Consider the following 20897-nt stretch of genomic DNA (forward strand, 5'->3'; position numbering starts at 1 on the left):
TAGAGCACTTGCCTAGAGTGCATGAAGCCCTGCATCTGCTCTGACCTGGTACACTGCAAAAACAAACAAAATAAAACAAAACAGAAGAAAAAAAACAACCCTGAAAAATCAGTGAGCTAAGCATCAAACTGGAGAAGTTAAGAAAAGATATACAAAATGAAGTCAAAATAATTCCTGCAGACTTTTGGATACAGTTGCTTCCCCCAGTTGGCCAGCACCTGACCCAGGGGTGACGGTGTATAGTAGCTCAGAGTGTGAGAACCCAGAAGGAAAGGTAGTTGGGGTGTGGATTCTGCCTTGGTTTCTTTGCATTTGAAAAGTACACTTCAGGAACAAGAATCTTCCTGAGGAGAGGTGGGAGAGAGGAAGGAGGTGGGTGCTGAGGCTAGCTGCCTCAGGCAAGGTACTGTGTTATCTAGTGTATAAACTAGAGTAAAACCTCAAGTTTATAGAAGCTAGTAACCTGCATTCCCAATTCCTTTTTGTCTTTTTCATAGCATTTTATTACTTTCCAATGTACTGTAGTGTTTCCTCAGCATGTTTATTGCCTGACTCTCCTCTTTAGATTTCAAGGATAAGGATTATCTTTTCTGTTTTATTAACTAATATCCCCATAACTGAGAACAGTACCTAGTGTGCATATGTGCTCAGCAACTATGGAATAAATATTATGCAGACTTCACAAGCTATGAACTGTCAGCATTATGTCCTGTGTCCCCCGAGATCCTGAGACGCACTACCCTGGATGAAGATTTCTCTGACCCCTGATTGTTCATGAAGATAGTCAGTTAATCTGGATCCTGGAGACAATATTTAACTGCAATTTTTTTTTTTATATTGAAGATATCTACACAGAGTACATGGAATAATGTAGTTAGCATTCTCAACTAAGAATCTCATAAATTCCTTCCTCATTAGTGGATAGCAAAAGTTTCTTTAACCTGCATCTTCTGGTAATTGTGTGGCCACACATTAAGGTGATGCCTCTGAGTGCACACACAGTGCTGTGGGTGTCATGGGCAGAGAAGGAGAGTGTGCACCGGCTTCCGCAAGTGCAGAATGACATTCGTGGTCACCTTCTATGTCTTTCTTCCTAGAAAATTTCATGCTCCTTTGATGTGTTGGGGACGATTACCATAGTAACTATTAAATATCTCAAAAGCGTTATAGCTTTGTGTTCCCCACTTGGAGCATCTAACCAAGAGGACTTCCCCAGATATTTCTTAGTCTCTTCTTTCTAGTCATCCTAAAATGTTTATTTTGTTTTATTTAATGAAAATATAGAAACCTCTGTGATTGTGCGTGTTCCATATCAACTCAATTTTGTCACTCACAAACTCAGGGCTGGGTTTGGAATTCAGATGGAAAAATACCAATTCTGATATCTCAGTACAATGGTATGTTTTCTGGATAATTCTCCTGAATATAACTTTATTACCCATTTTATGCTTAAAGAATGTTTTCACCTCTACCATAGAAGGAGCATAATGTTTTAAATATCTCATGTGATGGGAATTATGACAAACATTGTGAAAACATTATGAGGCTTGGTCTATGTAGGATTTTTTTTTTTTAACCACCTCCTTTATTTAAAGAAAATGGCAACTACACACTGAGACAAAATTTATGAAAGCATACTTGGAATTCTTGGAACTAGAGGCTCTGTCTTCTCTTATTAAAATATACTACCAAGATTGAGTGTCTGGAGAATGGAAATCCATTTTGTTTTCTCACTGCCATACATAATAGGTTGAGATACAATTGCCAGTTGGATCTCTTCCTGTGCTGCCTATATTGTACAATATGCCCTGGGCCAGGCTTGGTAATGAATGATAAAGAATGATACCAACCGGTGGCAAGGTTGTTTTCACAGCCACGGTCACTTGGTGAAAGCCACAGGGCTATGCTGGCTGTGCTGTTTTCCCCTTATGAACTGTTATAAATTCTTGAATTTCTAACTTGTGCTACAAGTTATTTCTGGCTTAAAAATGAAGCCAGGTTTCCTACGACCCCCAAGTCTTCATCTTGTTATCTTTAAATCTTTCCCATCACCAAAGACAAACTAAATGTGAAATAATAAATACCAGGATGATGTGGCCTGAAAAGGCAAATTCTGAAAGCTGCAGGAAACTATGTCCAACGCTGAGTGGCCTCATCAAGAAATGACACATACATGCAGCGGAAAACGATTTTGAATCCTGGTTCTCAAATGTCTTTCATTTGGTATTCTGTTTCTGAACTTATTACCTAATAGGTAGAATATGTGATATTTAGTGAAAACTTCCCTGAACATCAATTTTTATCCAACTAAAATCAGAAAGCCTTCCAAGATAAGCAATTGATAAAGTTTAACTGTCTAAAATTATTTCACGTGTAGAATGGACAGATGGGATACGAGAATACATCTGGTGGCTGGAAATTGAGCACGCACGTTTATTGGCCCTGAGTTGTGCTAGAATTATTCACCCTTGGGTTTGAATTTCAGCTTCTCTAAGAAACCTTTATGAATCACCAGTTTGAATTAACATTTCTACCTCAATTCTTCAAAGGTTTGAAAACACTTGATTCAGATCTCTACTCTTGTACTCATCACCAGGTACCTCCTGTGGATTATCTGTGCACATTACTCTCATCAGATACCAATTTATATTGGAAGTTTACTGGACACCAACCATGGGCTAGCCACATTGCTGGACATCAGTACAGTCAACTTTGCAAAGTGGTTTAGTCTTACTCAATTGTGTATCTTTCATTGATTCTAGAATCATGGTTTATGTTTGTTGACTTTGATGAAATTTAAGCCTTCATATTTAAAAGATGATGCTGGTATACTGTGTTTTGTTTTGTCTTTTTTTTTTTTTTTTTTTTTTTTTTTAGTAAATACAAGTATACAAACCAAGTGTCAAAAACCAAAGAAGTCAATTACCGGGGCTTGGTGGCGCATACCTGTAATCATAATCCCAGCGGCTCGGCTGAGACAGGCTGAGACAGGAGGATCCTGAGTTCAAAGCCAGCCTCAGCAATGGCCAGGAACCAATCAAGTCAGTGAGACCCTGTCTCTAAATAAAATACAAAAAAGGACGGGGGATGTGGCTCAGTGTTTGAGTCTCCCTGAACTCAATCCCTGGTATTCGTCCCCCTCAAAAAAAGAAGTCAATTAAAAGACAGCCGGCTGAGACACAAACACTAAGGATTAACCAGGTGAAGGGATGGAAAAAATAGAACAAATGGAGTTTACAGGGAAGACAGGAGTGGAGAAAACAATCTAAACATAACAACAGAACTGAAAACTACCACATTTGTTGGCTGTGCTATGTGCTTCATATGGATTTGCTCGTTGAATACTCCCAACAATTTCCAAGGTGGGCGCTATTGTTCTAACCCTTTTACAGATGAGGAACTATGTAGGGGCTCTTGTTAGTTGCCTTTTAAGCTTTGTTTACTAATTTTTCCTTTGTTCCCGAACCCTGATTTGATGATGCCCTTTCAGCTCCGAGAGAGGTCTCAATTGCTGTGATGGTAACCGCATCCCTTGCCAATGATCTGTTAGGTCTGAGATATTTAGCCCATGGCACCATCTAGCCTTTGAATTGGTTGAGGGACAGGCATAGGACACAATTTTTTAAGTCTTTCTCAGGGACTGTTAGAAAGGCAGACCCTCCACTCCAAAGAGAATGATTCTGGAAGCAAATCTCTCATTTTCTGTCAGTTAATAGTGAACAGATATGAAGCCAGAGACTGCCGTAGACATTTAGCTACCATGACTCAACTTAGAAAGGACTTCTAGCTAGAAGAGCGAATGCACTCATTCTCTTTAAATATCCATCTGAGTCAGGTTATTATTATTACTATTTTGTCTTATTGGGTTAGTTGCTACTGACAACATCTGAATGGCATGAACCTGAAGTGGGAAAAACTTGAACAACTTCTTTGAAGTCAGAGGTATTGTAAGTTAAGGACCCGCTTCAAACAGGTCCATGTGACTGGAAGCCCACTCTCTAAACACTTTCTCTCATTTCTTCTCTGTGGCAATCTGGAGAAATTCTGCATGAATATTTTGCAGGTGTATTTGTACTTTTGCTGAGCTAGGTGTGGGCTTTACACAGGTTTCTGCTTCTGTCACTGTTACTGACAACTTCTCTTTTATTTGAACCACAGCACAGTGTTGTGAGCCAGTACCCTCTTCCCTATCCCAACGATGGAGCCACTTTCTTAAACCCCTGGCTGATTATTTCAAGGCTGTTTCAACTCAGATGAATCTCTCAAGTTTTGGCCCTATTCACCCACCTGAGCTCTCTTTAGACCACACCCCTAAGTCTACATGGGCTCAGCAGTTCAGGGTCCTAGGAAAAGCCACAGCTGTATTCTGATTTGACTGAATTCTGTCTGTCTTGAAACATTGATTCAGGATGCTGCTCTCTTTTCTCTTAATCCTGAATATATTAGATTTGAAATATTTCTTCTTTTACCAACCCAGCTTCTAAGATCCTATGCCTTGTGATGAAATTGGGACTCAACTAAGATAGTACATTTGTTATGGTCAAAGATCAACCATATATGCCACTAACTTTAATGCAAAGCATATATGATTAAGAATTTTTATTTTGCTGACCATGATGGTATTCTCCTGTAATTCCAGCAGGTCAGGAGGCTGAGATGGGAGGATTTCAAGTTCAAAGCCAGCCTCAGTGATGGCAAGGTGCTAAGCAACTCAATGACAGCCTGTCTCTAAATAAAATACAAAATAGGCCTGTGGATGTGGCTAAGTGGTTGAGTGGCCCGGAGTTCAATCCCTGGCATGCCCTCCCCCCAAAAAAAAGAATTATTATTTTGTTGAAAAATGCAATTGGTTTTACCAAAAAAAGGAGATCAATCCAAATGTCATTAATCGGAAGAGGAAAAGATGAAGAGAATGAGAGAGAAATTAATCCAAGGAATGATAATGTTACACTACAATGGTTAATGTTCTCTCTCTGCCCTGCTTCCTAACTCTAACTGCTAAAGGTTTGTGCTGGCTTCTTTTAAGATTTGGAGTTGTTACTTGGTGAATTTACAAAATGGAGATAGGAAGAGTTGGTGTATTGAATTGCCATAATGAAGTTATCTTGGCAGATGAATCAAATGATTGTTCTTAACCAAAAATCAGGAAAATAATCTAATGTTTATACAGTATTGCCAAGAGTCACATCTTTTAAGATTTCAAAGGCGAAACTAAGGGCCTAGAAACCTTGATAAATGTGTGTTGACATCCTAGCAAAGAGTGGCCACTCAATTACTTCCATACTGTATCAGCTGAACCAGGAGATGAAAAGCATATGGTTGGAAAATGCCCCCAAGTTCAGAAGGCCTTTGACTGTTGCTGAAATATTTGATATTAATATCCTTTTCAAGTAGGTCTTAAAGAATTTCCTTTCAACCAAGAAATCTGAAGAGGGAGAACTATTCCATTGGGAGTTAATTCAGATAAGATACACACCAATTTATTCACTTGTCGATTCATTATTCATTCATCTATTCATACACTCTGTTATTCACAAGTCCTGCAGATGTTTATCAGGCAATCCCTTTATGATAGACTCCTTCTTAGCTCCAAGCTTAAGAAAATGAGTGAGAAAGGACATTCCTTTAAGAAACTTGCAATATAGTGGGGTTTGGGGAAGGGGTTAGGACCCTTTAAACATTTATTGTAATTCATTGTGACGGATATGTGTACCTTCAGAGGCTGGAAAGATGATGGGAGGCAAAGAGCTAAACACTCCTGGGGAAAAGACATCAAGGAAGTGACATGTGGACAAAGACCTAAAGGAAGGGTGTGCTTTCATCACACAGACAAAGGAGAAAAGCTGTGTGGTGGAGGAAAGAGGTATAGACATGGAACAGAACTTATTAGGCAGGGCTTTGGTGATATTGGCTGAGCAAGCCCTAGAGGGAGGGAGAATATCTGAGGCTGGGAAGACCAATGGGGCTCCATCAGAAGGGCCCTGGGATAGGAAACTTAGATTGTATTTTCTAAGTGAGGACTAGTCCTAAAAGACTTTGCTTTGGTGCATAGCACTATAGAAAATTTACCTCGAAGTAGAAGAGAGAATGGGGTTAAGAACAGTATGTGTTCCTGATAACTAGAGTGAGCATGTGATTCTGTCTAATCAGCTATCTTCTTCAGGTAAAATGGAACTCTTCATCTTTCTGAAGAGCCCTTTCCCAACTACTTTTCATGTATCCAGATGGTATTTGCTTCACCTTTTGGATCTGGAATAAAGCATGAGACCCATTCCTGGTTAATACTATCAACTGAGCCACCCACATGGTCTGTGTGAATTGCAAGTCAGTTAATTACTCTGAAGCATCTCAGTTTCCTCTATTGAAAAAGAATAGCCAACTTTTCTATTTTAGGCAATGCATTCTGATGGTAAAGAATGATAATTAAAAGTGAAAACAGCAGAAAAGAAGTGGGTTTGCCATCAATATTAGTTGAGTTTAATTGCCTCATAGTCACTGTGAAGAGCAAATGAGATAATATATATGGAATGGTTGTATTTGGGAATTTTTAAATGTTAGTAAATTATTTTCTTCAGAATGGAATTAGATTATCAAGGGAAGAAAAACGAGAAGAGTTGGGTGTAGAGATTATCTAGATCAGCTTCAACTTTTTCATTAGTGTACTCATTTATACCTTAATCCATTCCAAAGATAAAATGGCATCATTTACACAAGACGAAACTGAGTCCCTGAGAGAAGGCAGTCTCAAGGAAATGTGGTTTTCTGCTCAGAGAGCAACATTAGAACTGCCTCCTTTTATCTTGGGCCACTGCATTTTCTAATATAGTTTATTCTTTTAGAAGAAAGTGATATAGAAATATATAGAGAAAAATTTGTTGGAATCTATTTTTGAAAACCCAAGCAAAATTAATTTTATCTTTATTATTTTCTGCATTTTTTGTGTACCTATGAGTCAAATTCTATAATAATTCCCACTTTATAGATGAAAAGAGTGAAGCACAGAGAGATTGACACTGACCCAAGTTTACATAACTATTTAATGCTAAAGCTCAGATTCAAATCCAGGTAGTCAGACTGCAGACCCCTTTTCAGTTCTATTCTAAAGAAAACAAACCAGAACAAAAACAGCATCAACCTGTGAAAGTCAGGCAGGATGTTGATTCTAAAACAACCATGAAGCTAAGTTTTGCAGTCACACCCAGGGATTTCGCTGGTGACACTTTAGCTGACCTCAAAATAGTGTGGAGATCTTATGTGGAGCAGGCAGGGGCATTGGCTTGGCTCTCAGGGTTCACAGGTGCCTCTAGAACTGGAGCAGGTGTGGCTTAGGGGTAATTTGCTGGGATACATGGTTCATAGCCACCTCCCAGTGCTTCTTCTGAACTCCTTGCTCCCTCCGGTCAAGAGTTCCTTGTCTACAAACTGACTTTGTCAGACACACAGTCAGACAGCAAGGACACAAGAGAACCCACCTCAAGTGTGGTGGGAAGAGAAAGCAAAGCACAAGGAAGATTGAGTAGCTAAGGAAGGAATTGTGCTTGACTAGGAGGAGAGAGCCCTCCAGGGAATGAAGGATGGGGAGTGGTTTTGCCTCGAGCACAGATCTTCTTTCCTTTGAGTGTTGGAAGGGAGGGGGCAGAGAGCTGTTTCTTTTCTCTATTATTTATCCATATCCTTGCATTCCATCGAAAGAAATCAGATTGATCCAAAAACAGGTAACTGAGAACCAGGGGCTTCAAAGTATCTTTTCCAATTAGAAACTGGTAAGACCTCTGGACATTCTTGATCACCTAGATTTGCTAAGAAATTGACATATGCAGTGCCCTAAGATTCCCTAGAGATCTATTATGTGTATTTACCTGAGAGCAGAAAAATCACACCTATCTCTATAGTGGAACGGGAACTGAGGCTGTAATGGTTTGGTGTGCCACTCTCCTGCTAATTCCGTAGGGAAAAAAAATGTGCATACAGTTCTTCCAAGAGTCATTTTTAAAAATAGCTATTCATTTGTTTTAGATATCTTTTATATTTTCTGGGTGGGTAACGAACATTCTTCTTTGTACATTCTTCTTTGTTCTTCTCCTTCAGGCTGTTTTGTCTGATCAACTTTCTTGGACCAGGGGACAGAACACATTAGTTGACTAGCATGTGATAAAAGCTGTCAAGAGTAGTTGAGAATGCTTTTCTTGCTCACTTTATGCAACCATGAAAGAAATTAGATATGCATGTCATACCGAGGGCATCTCATTTTGAGACCAAGCCAGCCGTCTTGAAACAATACTAATTTTTCAATTAGAGTCTATGTAGACCATGGAGCTCCTTATGAATGAAAATCAAGCATGAACTGCATCTAGATGAATTCCGTGAAGCCAGATTAACAATACACAGGGTGAAGGAAATTGTTGCCGGCTATATTTTTTTTATAGATTGTTAGAGCCAGAATTTAACAACCATCTAACCAGATCCCTCACTTTATAAGGAAAGAAGTTGAGACACAAGGGAACAGAACAGTCTCTCTAAGGCTGGCAAATGCTCATGCCCACTGCTAGTTTAGATCTGTGTTTTGATTGTTATATACCCTTCCATTTTAGAGTTGAGGTTCATGTTCCACTGAATATCCGATATTTATTGATTTGCAGTAATAGCACTGCTTTTATCCGATGTTTTGTTTTTGCGGCTGCAGTGGGGTTGTTTATTGGATTGTCAATTCTCATTTCAGGTTTTTTCTTTTTTTTCTTTTAATGACTTCCTTGCTGCTTGACAAAATAGATTTATCACAAATTTGTTGAACTGAAGGATGAAGAAGTTTACTTTTATATCATTTACATTTTCTTGGTTGGGCTGTTGTACTGAAACTATACAGTTCTTTTCTTTGACAGAATATATCAGAGTGGCTATGCTTAGCATGTACATCTAAATAATTAAAAAAACTAAACAGCCACCAATGAATCTCTAAATCCCTATTCCCAGCATTTTACAATTAGGAAACCTAGATAACGTAAATCAGGAGTTACAAACTCAAAGATATATGTATTATAGGTAGGAATACTGTAACATGACAACATGACTAAGCTATTTACATTTCAAACCAACAGCCTATGCCACAATCCATTTTAAAAAACTGAGTAGTTCAAGCAGGTCTTTGGAAAGCAGTATCCCAAAAATGCTTCCCAATTTTGACCCTGATTTAAATCCAGTGTCTGCTACCTGAACCGCAGTTTGGAACTCAGGATTAGGATCTTGCTCTCCTAAGTCTCAATGCCAGACTCCATTCCACAGTGTGGCTTTCACCACCTTCCAGCTTACACAGCTGCTCCTTCACTTAGATTCATCATGTGGGTTGGTGAGGACAAATTACATCAAAAAGTTTTTGTTGGCTGCAGCAGTGAAGCAATAATACAAAGTATTTGGAGAAATTTCTTTGATTTTTTCCTTCTCAAATATGTGTTTGCCTGTGCATGTGTGTGTGTTTGTTTAGAAGTGAGTGTCTGCATGAATCCCACATGTAGATGCACTTGAGTATGTGTCTGTGTGTTCATGTCCACGTGTGTGTATGGAGGGTGGTCAGGCACAAGAGCTATGTGTTGGTCCTCAGCTTGGTGATGACCTGGAATTTTTTCCTATGTTGCCCTGCTCTAATGTGTGGGCAAGCTTTACATGCTACTATAGTTTCTCTATCTAAATGCTTTGAAATGGTTCTATCCATTAGGGCACATTTTTGCTCTTGTAGCTTTTATTCCATACCATAGATTGGCCAAGGTGTATTTGCAAATGGGGCTGACTTTAGAGATTGATAAAAGCATTTGTGACTTTTCCCCCAGTTTTCTCACCATTGACTATTTTAAATTTCTGGACGTTTTCTTTGTAGACACCAGTGATTTGGGGACTACTTACTTATGCTATTCTGACCAACAGAGAAATGCGAGGTTCGAAGTGATTAAATAACTTTCACCATAATTGTAGTGAGGATACTTTACAGGTAGAGAACTAGGATGCACTAAAGCTACATTTACTGTCTTTGTGCTGAGAAAAGTCTCACTGGCAACATCTGTTGCAGAAATCAATCTTTAATGTCCAAGATTTTTCCAGAGAAAGCACCAAAACCCAAAAGACACAAGAAGAGGGGGGTTTTTGAGACCCTGAAACATAAATAAGGAGAGAAAAACTGCATCATCTCTGCAGAGATTCACCATATTCCTGTGAGTGTCCACTGAGGGTTGAAGAGAAGTTTGCATGTACATATTGTTATAGTTAATTTCACTGCTAGCAAAGTCAAGTAATAGTGTTTTCTTAAAGCAAAGTCTGTAAGTAAAGAATCTTATCAAAGCCTAGACATGAAAAGTTTCAACTATAGGAATTAACTGGCTATTGACTGTTTCAAAAATATTCCGAGTGAATAAGCAACTCATTGGTGCCAAGACAGAAAAAGGAGAAGCTCTGAGAGTGTCCACATTCATCATGCCCCACCAACCTGGAAAGAAAAGGAAGGGGACAATGTTTGAGGAAGTGCCATGTTACACTTATATAACAAATACATTTCCCACAACAGAGTTACGTTTTCAGACCCGCAGCCATGCTTTCCTCTACTTTCTTCAAAGGATTGATAGTAACTTTTATTTCTGTCCAGTTTCCATTTCACCAGGCTCCTGGTGGTCACAGGGTGATAGAAATCAATCTTACTATTCTCATGTAGGAGGAGTTATTCATCTACCTTCACAGTTGAAAAGGGAAAAGAGTGCGAATTCATGGAAATGCAAGTCTGAAAATAAAGATTGTCCATGATGTCTGAGGATGCTGAGGTCGTCAACTCAGGTTGCGTGTGACAACCATGACCACAATTTACTGGGAAATCAAAGCTTGTAGATATGTTACTGGTCTTCTGGCTCCAAAATTAATATCCATTCTATGATTCATTCAGTGAATGTTCATTGCAATCTTATTGTATGACAGTTAATATTCTCATTGGTGAGAATTCAAAGGTAACTAAGACATGATTCTTGCTTTCAAGAATCTCAGATCCCCTATGGGAGACATTAGTATATTTAAGCAATTACAATGCACCACACAGAGAGACTTAGAGAGATCCAAGTGGAGACAGCCACTGAGAAGCATAGAGAAGGGGTCCAGGGCACGAAGTTGGCCCATTGTTTCAGTTTTGAAGGACATCTTGACATTTTCTAAATAAAGCATGATTTTGAAGCTATTAAAGCAGCAGGGAGTGAATATGCCAGGACTCGGAGAATGCAAACAAGAAGTGGAAGGAGGGAACCGTCCACCTTGGAGACCTGGATGAAATTCACTCTCACTGGAGTGTTGATGGAGAAGCACAGCATGAGGAGAAACCAGGCTGGGGACATGAGCATGGGGCCTGGTTTTCCCTCCCGTACCTTTGGCTACCTCCCTGAGCCCATAAGTCAGGCTGCCACAGATGTCTAATTGGGAAAATCCTGCTGTTCTTGGTGTCTGAATGCAACTAGAGTCGCTAATGGGCCTTGCTTTGACCTTTGGTTTTTGAGGGAAGGACTCAGGGTCTTGAAGGTGTTAGGGGAGTCACTGACTTTGACTTACAGAGAATTGAGGCTGCAATTAGTGAGGCATGGGCATGGGGTACTGAGTTTGGCAAAGCAAAAATCCCTCTGCCGACTGGGGAATAGCTTTCTAGAAGGTGTTAGACCCTCAGCTCCTTGCCAAGATTCTTTAGGCACTAGGTACTGGAGATGAAATAGACCATCAGGTAGTCTGGTAATTCAATATTAACTGCAGATATACCAGTTCACTTGCAGGCTGGTTTTACTGAGACTAGCTTACTTTATGAGAGGGATACACTTTCTCATATTTCTATGGTTTAACTTACAAGCCATGTTTGTTAATCTCTCAGCTAGATTCAATCAAACAGACCCAATAATCTGGTTCATTAAATGCAAACTCAACCACTATATATTACTTTAAATTGACTATCACTCTGTTCATTCCCAAGAAGTCCACATGTAGCTGCAGAAACTGCCCTTGGAGATTACATAGTTCCTAATAAAGGGAAACCATAATTATATTAGAATTTTTATTTAAGAGATGTTCATTGGTACACTTCTACAGGGTAGTTAGCTCCCTGACCCACCATGAAAAATAAGAGATAAAAGACAATTCCATGGGAAAAAAAAATTTTTACTACAGGGAATATTTTCACCAGATCAGAGGAGACTTCTTTCTTGTCAAGCGACAAGTAACTAGTTAATAATTTCCTTTAAGAATGCAGTGTGAATGTTAAATCAGAGTTGTCTTTTTCTTTTCTTTCTTTTTTAGAAAACAAATTTAATTCCTCTTCTCTTTAAAACAATGGTAGGCAGAAGGAAGTTTTTTTTTTTTTTTGCCTATCTTGTCCTTCCAATTATTTTCTGGTGGTTTTGAAATTGCTTAAATGATGTCACACGTTGAATCATTTCCCCCTAAAAGATATATTGAAGTCTTAGACCCCAGAACCTCAGAATGTGACATTCTTTAAAAGTAGCATCGTTGCAGTTGTGATTAGTAAGGATGAGATCACACCGGAGTGGGGCGGGCCCCTAATCGGATATGACTGGTGTCCCCATAAGAGAAGAGAGAGACACAGCAAGGCCACGTGAAGACAGAGCCAGGGCTTGGACTGTCAAAGCTGCAGGCAATGCAAGACCACAGCTCCCTGGGCCTTGCCAGTCTCAGATTCACTCAGACCCCTCAGAAGAACTAGCCTGCTGGCACCTTGACTTTAGACTCAGCCTTTAGAACTGTCAGAAAAGTAATTTATGTTGTGTTAAGCACTTAGCCTGTGGATTTTTGTTATGGGAGCCCTGGGAAAGTAAGACAAATGGTCTGAGCAGAATGGAAACTCCCCCCGTCCACAGACTCCAATTCAGAAAGTGAGAGCGCATGTGATTGTGAGCCCACTGCTCAGACACTGCCCATTTGTTTTGCCTGATATGAATTGCCTCCTTGTTTGACAGGGAGGACATTCAATTAAAATTTCTCCTTTAACATTTGAGGTTCTTCTATTCTCTTCTGTAAAATGTTACAAAACAGAAAGCCAGCACTCGATAAGACTCGTGAGTCTCAGTTTAAGATGCACTGGCTGCAACACATCTGTTATTGTCACCGTTGATTATAATGCGTATGAATTTGTTCCTGGGATTCCTGTGTTCTAGGTCTTCTCTACCAAGCCTTCCTCATGATGAATAAGCAAGATTGTCATGTTCACATGTGAAGGAAAAATCATCCCAGGACAAGCAGCCAAGACCTCAGCCTCCCAGGTGGGGTTGTCCAAGGGTTCTTGGTACATTCTATTCCTGAGTCTTCCTTTGATTGTGAACAGATGGGCACTAAACTCTAGGAGTCTTGGAAAAAGAATCTTTGTATTTGATGATTTTCCAAGGCAAAATGAGAGAAGATGGCCAGTGTTAGTTTGACTTGGCGGCAGCCCCAGACTAGTTAAAACAGTGACAGCCAGTACATGGTTCAAGGGTCTCCCTGGTAGCTTTGCCCCAGTGGCTTGGAGTCCACCAATCACATGTATTGATTTGACTTCTAATAGGAGTCAAGTTTTTTCCTTGCCTTTGAGTTCATTTAATTTCCAACTTAGGTTAACTTACTTTACGGTAACAAATAAAATTTTTTCATTTGATTTATATTATGACAATCTATAAAACCTGAGAAAAGGCTCCATTTTCCACAACCTGATGCTTACTGTGAACAAACACTGTACAATCTTCCTTCGGCGGTGCACAGTTGCACCAGTGAGGTGGTTTCAATAACTATTTTCTTCAAAGCCATAGGCAAGAGCCTCAAAAGGGACTTGAGATAACATTAGTTGGTTTAATTAATTTTTGATACTGAAATCACCGGTCTAAGGTTGGAGTGGTCCCCTTACAGCAAATTCAGTTGCTATGAAAGAACCTTCAGTGCATGGTGTGCAAGCAATTACAGCAGAGTCACAAAAACAAAGTTCTTCAAATATATTGAGTGACCAAGACCACAAAATTATTCCTTGCTTTATTTTGGCAGGTGAGCAGTTTATCCACAAAACATGGCCATGAGCCACAGCTAAGATGACCATAAAGCAATTTTCACTGTTGACAATGAGGAGTGGTTTCCATGGTTTTGGAAAAATTTGAGAACTATATCCAAAGGGTTTCGAAAGACACGGTTTTTTTTTTTTTTTTTTTTTGTTGTTGTTGTTTGTTTGTTTTGTTTCAAAATCTGATACTGCCGGCATCAATGAATTAATGATTTTAGAATTTTAGAAATTTTAGCTTTACATGTTTGCATTTGACAATTTGCATGTTCTCACCTGACTAATAAAGCTTTATTTTTCTGACACCTTGTTTGTTTCATGGAGAGCAGAGAAGGAGTACCATTGAGTAGTTAGGGTGCTGTCTTCATGTGACATACCGCGAGGAATTTGGAAATCAGAAAACAGCAGTTTGAATCTGACTGTGATTTACTAAGATGTGATAGTAGGTAAGTTATCTAACCACTGCCTGTGGGTTTTTTTTTTTTTTAATCTTTATGTGATTGTAGAAGTTGCTGAAAAAATAATTTTAGTTAACTGGAACACAAATTCCTAGTGGTAGATTCAATTGATCGATTCTTTTGGGAGGCAAGAAGTAGCAAACAGAAGCAGTAGAAAACCCAGAAACTTGTCAGAGGTGAGAACAGTGGTATCTGTCTTCCTTGAAGAGAAGGGCAGATGACAGAAGGACAGGAAGATTGTTGTTGGACAAGAAAATACTTTCCTTTAAGATGCAACATTTGTTCTCTAAAAAGGCTAGGGGCTATTATGATAGAGCAAGAAAAACACTGGAACACACATTTCAGTCAATGGAGGATGTGCATGATTCTCACTGTTTTATGCACTCTGTTTTCTTGCCCTCCACACCACCACACTTCCCTGCTGTCACATGTGCCCCCTGAGTCCCTGCTCCTCCTTCTCTGTAACCTCCCAAGTTTGTTTTCCTTTAACTGGCCAGGATATGTTTGAGTTCCTTAGGGCTGGGCCTGGGCCTTATTCTCACCCTGTGGGAAACCTCACACACAGCCACAGTTTTAATCATCTCCATATGTCAGAAACTCCCAAATATAAATCCCCAAGGTTTGACCTTTCCTAAGAGTTTCAGATCTTTGTAACTGATTGCCTGTTTCACATCTCCACCTAGGTATCTCAAAACCACCACAGATCCAACAGTTCCAAGCCAAAATCTGGTTGCCATCTGCAAATCTGGAATTTTTCCAGGTACTCCAGCTCCATCAATGATATTGCCCTCCATCAGGCTGTGTAAACAGAACACTGGAGTCCACCTTGGAAGCCGTTTTCTCCATTTTGAATTCAACAACTTCTGTAAATTTCCACCATTATTTTCCTTTCCAAGGTAATATCATGTCTTGCTTAAACTACAGTATCAAATCTCCATCCATTCTTGCCCCTTTCAATCCAATTTATTTTTTGCACCTGCACTGATTGCTTTAATATTTGAATCTGAGTAGCAACATATTTTTTTCTTTCCATGGGTGGGTGTACATACATACACACAAACATGGGAACTTGTGTACACATACTATCATGAACTACTGCTTCATTCCTCTTAGGATAAAATGCCAATTATGAGTAGGAGTGATCTATAATATTGTAACCATCAAAGACTTGGTGGAAACAGATGGCACACTCAAGTGAATAATTAAGAAGGGTTTGATGCAAAGATTATTTTAAAAAATGTGGGCTGGGTTAAGGGAAAGCACCAAAGGACTGTAAAGCACTCTGAAGAGCAAGAGTGGGAAATTAATATCTCCCTCTCTAAGTTACGGATTGCAAAGGAAGGGCACACTATTGGAAATGAAAAAGAGAAGGATTCAAGAGCTCCACCATGCAGGACCTGCCCTAAGTAGGGGACACAGCAATTGCCAATCCAAGGCCCCATAAGAAAACAGGTGGAGGAATTCATTCTTGTTTTCCAGTTTCCCAGTGGTACCACTCATGGACTTAACTAACCTGGAAGATGGAGGGGAGGGGAGTTAATTGATGGAGTTCTCAAAGTTCTCTCTTGAAGGGTACAGGACATGGTGGAGAAGAGCCCAGAACCAGTCTGTAGGGTCTCATGCTGCCTGGAGGTTTCCAACCATCGACTGACTAGCCGGTGAAGCTCACTGCCTCCTCTCCAGCCTCATTTCATGGAACTTCTATTCCATCCACAGTGGTCTCCTTCTGTTACTGGAATGAGGCCCTTCATTTGTGTATGTGCTGTTCCCTCCACCTAGATATGCCCTCTTATTCAACTTTTAACTTGGATGATTTCTACTAGTTTTCCATGTGGAAGACTTTGTTCTCCAACAATTTCTGGCCCTTGTGAAATGCTCTCATATTACTATTCAATTTCAGAGTGCCTGTCATAGATTTTTATTTTATATTTATTTTTCTGATTTATGACTAATGCTAGACTCCCCTCTGAGTTTTTTTGCTCATTGACATCTTTTTAAAAAGGCATGACTCACGATAGATAGCTTTCACTTCATAGTGAAAAGGACTGAAGTTTGGAGTGGATAACTCTCCAGTCTTTATGTAATCTATCCTTCTAACACTTGGGAGGAAAGTGGGCACTCTTTATAGTACATATTAATTCAGCAGTTATATCCTAGGACTTAATGAATGTAGTACATAGGAATGCAAATAAGATCTTAATTTTCAGAGGAAAGGTTGGATCAAAAAAGAACTTTTTTTTTTTTTTTTTTTTTTTGAAAAAGCTGCCCTGAGACTTTTAAAAATCATCTCATTGTCCTTTGACTTGGGTTTTCTGATAGGAAATTAACCAATCAAATGCAGCTTTGCTGAGCACGTTCTAGAAAATTTCCCTATAAGTACCTTCTAAGTTTTACTGGGAAAATGTGCATATTTCTGCTGCCAAGGAAATTTTCAAAGTCAAAATAGTGATTTTCATTCTGCGTCTGAAGTGGGGACATGTGTCTAAGGTGTTTTTAGATCATAGACAGCTTCCAGGGAGGGTGCTTGGGAAGTCGTATTCCCAGGTCTCTGAGGAACCAGCTCGTAATTTTTTCACTGTGTGTCTCAGTAAAATGGAGAAAGCTGAGATCTGGGCAAAAGGGCACTCCAAGTGTTTAGTATCAGGCACTTAAGGTATAAGGATTATTTCTGAGAATACCAAGTTGTGTGGAGGATTGTATTAGTGTAATAAGAATCTATCACCTGCCACTTGTGGTTCAGACTCCACTTGGGTGGGAAATAAATACAAAGTAGTTCACTGGCTGATGTAATTTAAAGAGTGTAGGTAAAACATATTAGGAGCCAGCATTCAAATCCCTGAAACTATATAGCACCCTCCTAATGGGTGTTGTGGTCTACAGGATTGGTATGAATTAGTTTTATCCCATACTCTGTTCATATGACTTTAATACTATATAAGTATTTTTTAGCCCACTGGGTTAGTAAGGAGCATAGTGATTGAGGTCATTAGAAGGACACTGACTGCGACTATATAAGACTAAGGGTCTCAAGTTCACCATCTTAAAACCCTAATATGGTATCTTTTATTTTCCAAATTATATTAGTAGTTGTCCTTCAGAAATCATATAAAATAAAAGGAGATTTTCTCTTCAGTTACAGTGTGAAAAATGTTTATTGTTATTACCAACTAATTATTTATCAATTATTTATCAACTAATTATTAGGTGTCAGCCCCTGTGTTGGACACTGTATCAGTTAGCTTTTGAGGCAAGACAACTAAGAAATTATCTCAGCACCAAGTGGCTTAAAGAGACATTTATTCCCATTGTGAGGGGTGGAAGTGACTCTGCCTCACATGCGTCTTGTCTTCCTTTGAGCAGAAAGCTAGTTGCACCAGGCTCTTCTAATGAAAATGAAGTAGCACGAAGAACAAACAGAAGTCCACAAGTCTCTGAGGTCAGGGCTGGCATATTTCTCACATTTACCTGCGTGTCGCTTGGCAAAGTGAGTGGCGGATAGACCCAAAGTCCATCATCAGGGACATGTTCTCTGTTCGCGATGAGGAACTGGCAAAGGTGTGGAAGAGGAGAAGGGAGGGATCCAGTTACTCAATCTTCTACATTTAGTTTTCTATGTGACTTAAGAGATAATACATTTACAAAAAAATATTCATCTAAAAGGTAGTATTAGTACAACTCTGGTTTATAGCTTCACAATTTGTTTTCTACATAATTTAAGATACTAATACATTAAAAAATGTTTATGCTTTTGGACACATAATATATAAAGATGTAATTTAGTGGACATAATTAAATGAAAGAAATGGGACAGAACTATCACAGGAGCAAAGATTTTGGAGCTGGGGATATAACTCAGTAGGTAGAGTGCTTGCCTTGCATGCACAAGGCCGTGGGATAAAAACGGAGCAGAGATTTTTGTATGCTGTTGAATTTCAGATGGTATAAACTCAACAGAGGATTATAATTTAAATATAATTCCCATAATAAATAGCTAAATAATAGATACAATAAATGAAAATTGAATTTAAGTGTTTTACTTCAAAAATTCAACTAATATCAAAGATATTAGTACAGGAAATGAAGGACAAGAAAAGCTATGAAGCACAGAGAAAATACATAACAAAATAATAGAAGTAAGTCCTTCCTTATAGTAATTACTTTAGATGTCAATGAGTTGAACTCTGTAATAGAAAGATAAATGTTGACAGAATGAATTGAAAACAAATGACGATAATGACCCCAAACCAAGATCTAGCTATATGTTATCTATAAGACACTTAATTTAGATCTGTGTTAGTTGGTTTCTGTTACTGTGACAAAATGCCTGAGAAAAACAACTTAAAGGAAGAAAGATTTATTTTGGCTTATGATTTCAGAGATTTTGGTTCATAATCTCTTGATCCCATCATTGTGGGCTTGCAGTGAGGTAGAACATCATGGCAAGGAGGGTGTAACATAGCAAAGCCTGTGGCTGCCAGGAAGGAGAGAGAGAGAGAGGGAGAGAGAGAGAGAAAGAGGGGAAAGATTTGGGTACACTGCATACCCTCCCAGGGCACCTCCACAATGGCCTACTTCTTCCAACTACACCCCACCTCCCAATAGTCTATTCAATCATGAACTCATCAGCGCATTCATCCACTGATGGTAGGAAGCCTCAGGATTCAGTCACTCCTTGAAAGCCCCACCTTTGATCACTGTTGCATTGGGGACAAAGCTTTGGGACATACTTCATATTCAAACAATAAATAAGAGCCCATGGAGCATACCTGTAATCCCAGCAGCTCAGGAGACTGAGGCAGGAGGATCACCAGCTTCAGCAACTTAGCGAGGCCTTAACCAACTTAGCAAGACCCTGTCTCACAATTTAAAAAAATAACAAGGGCTGGGGATGTGGCTCAGCGGTGAAGTGCCCCTGAGTTCAATCTCCAGTACTCCCCCCGCAAAAAAAAAAAGAAAAGAAATAAAGAAAAATAAACAAAAAACAGCAGTATAGTATATTTAAAGTTACAAATAGATTGAAAGTGAAGGATGGAAAGATACCCATGAAAACAGTATCTGAAAAAGAACAGGGCTTGCTGTACTAATAATATCAGACAAATGTCTGTCGAAGTCACAATGATAAACTGGAAAAGATTAGATATGAAGCATGAATCATGCCATGTAATTCGTACATATGTACAAAAATCCTGTTCTTTGAATGTATGATAAAGTTGCTTTCTACCATAGTAATAATTGATTCCAGCAAGAACCATGAAAATCAATGGATGAAAGTTTTTTGAGCAGTCTAAAATGCTGAGATGCACTGAGAATTAAGGAAATGTTCTAGAATGAAAGGATTAAAAAATACAGGATAATTAAGTATGAAATGCAATCTTGGATTGATCTTCAGCCAAAACAAATGTTTCTGTAGGGCTGGGATGCAGCTTATAGGTAGAGTGCTTGTCTCACCTGGGTAAGGCCCTGGGTTCAATCCCAGCATTGAAAAAATGTACTATAAATGACATTACTGGAGAGGTTGGTAAAACTTGAGTATGTGCTGTGAGTTAGATAATAGTTTAATACTAGATTTTTTGAATTTGGTAGTACCTCTCTGTTTAGAAAAAGGGATTGTATTCAATCTCAGAAAATATAGATGAGTATTTAGGGGTTTAGGGTCATGATATCCACAACGTATTTCAATGACTAATAATATTAATGTGTGCAGGGCAGAAAATAAAATCCTAAATGCTTCAGAATCTTAGGAAGTGGTGATTCCATACAAATTATTCTGTTCATCATGCTTTCCAATTTTCTGTAGGTGTGCAATTTATCCAAAAAGTAGAAAAAAGGGAGCTAGGGTTGTGGCTCCGCGGTAGAGCGCTTGCCTAGCACGCGCAGGGCACTGGGTTTGATCCTCAGCACCACATAAAAATAAACAAATAAAATAAAGGTATTAAAAAGAAGTAGAAAAAAGAAAAATAGAAATTGGGGTTAAAAAATGTGCTCTACAACAGTGTGGAATGTGTATTCTATCATAATTGATGTATGTTAGTCAGTGATGGCCTACATCTTCATATGCAAGGGAGAGATACATGTTACATTAGCTACCAGAACCCACAGACATGTATTTGCACAAACAATGTGAAATAGAAACAAAACTCACTTCCATGTTTTATATTCCGTTCCATTCCATTCCATTCCATTCTAAGGATTTTATCTTTTTAAAGCTTCTTTTTGCCTTCCACTAAGTTGATTTCATAGTCTCCTAGTAGGTCTTAAACCACAGTTTGAAAATCATAGGTCCATATGGTAAACATTGAATATCTGGCAGGAGACTGTGAGAGGGATTTAGAAGCCGATGGAATCACATGACCTATGGTAATCTGACATATTAACCAAGGAGAGAGAATTAAAATGGG

Source organism: Callospermophilus lateralis, chromosome 8 (assembly GCF_048772815.1).
Source record: "Callospermophilus lateralis isolate mCalLat2 chromosome 8, mCalLat2.hap1, whole genome shotgun sequence".
NCBI lineage: Eukaryota > Metazoa > Chordata > Mammalia > Rodentia > Sciuridae > Callospermophilus > Callospermophilus lateralis.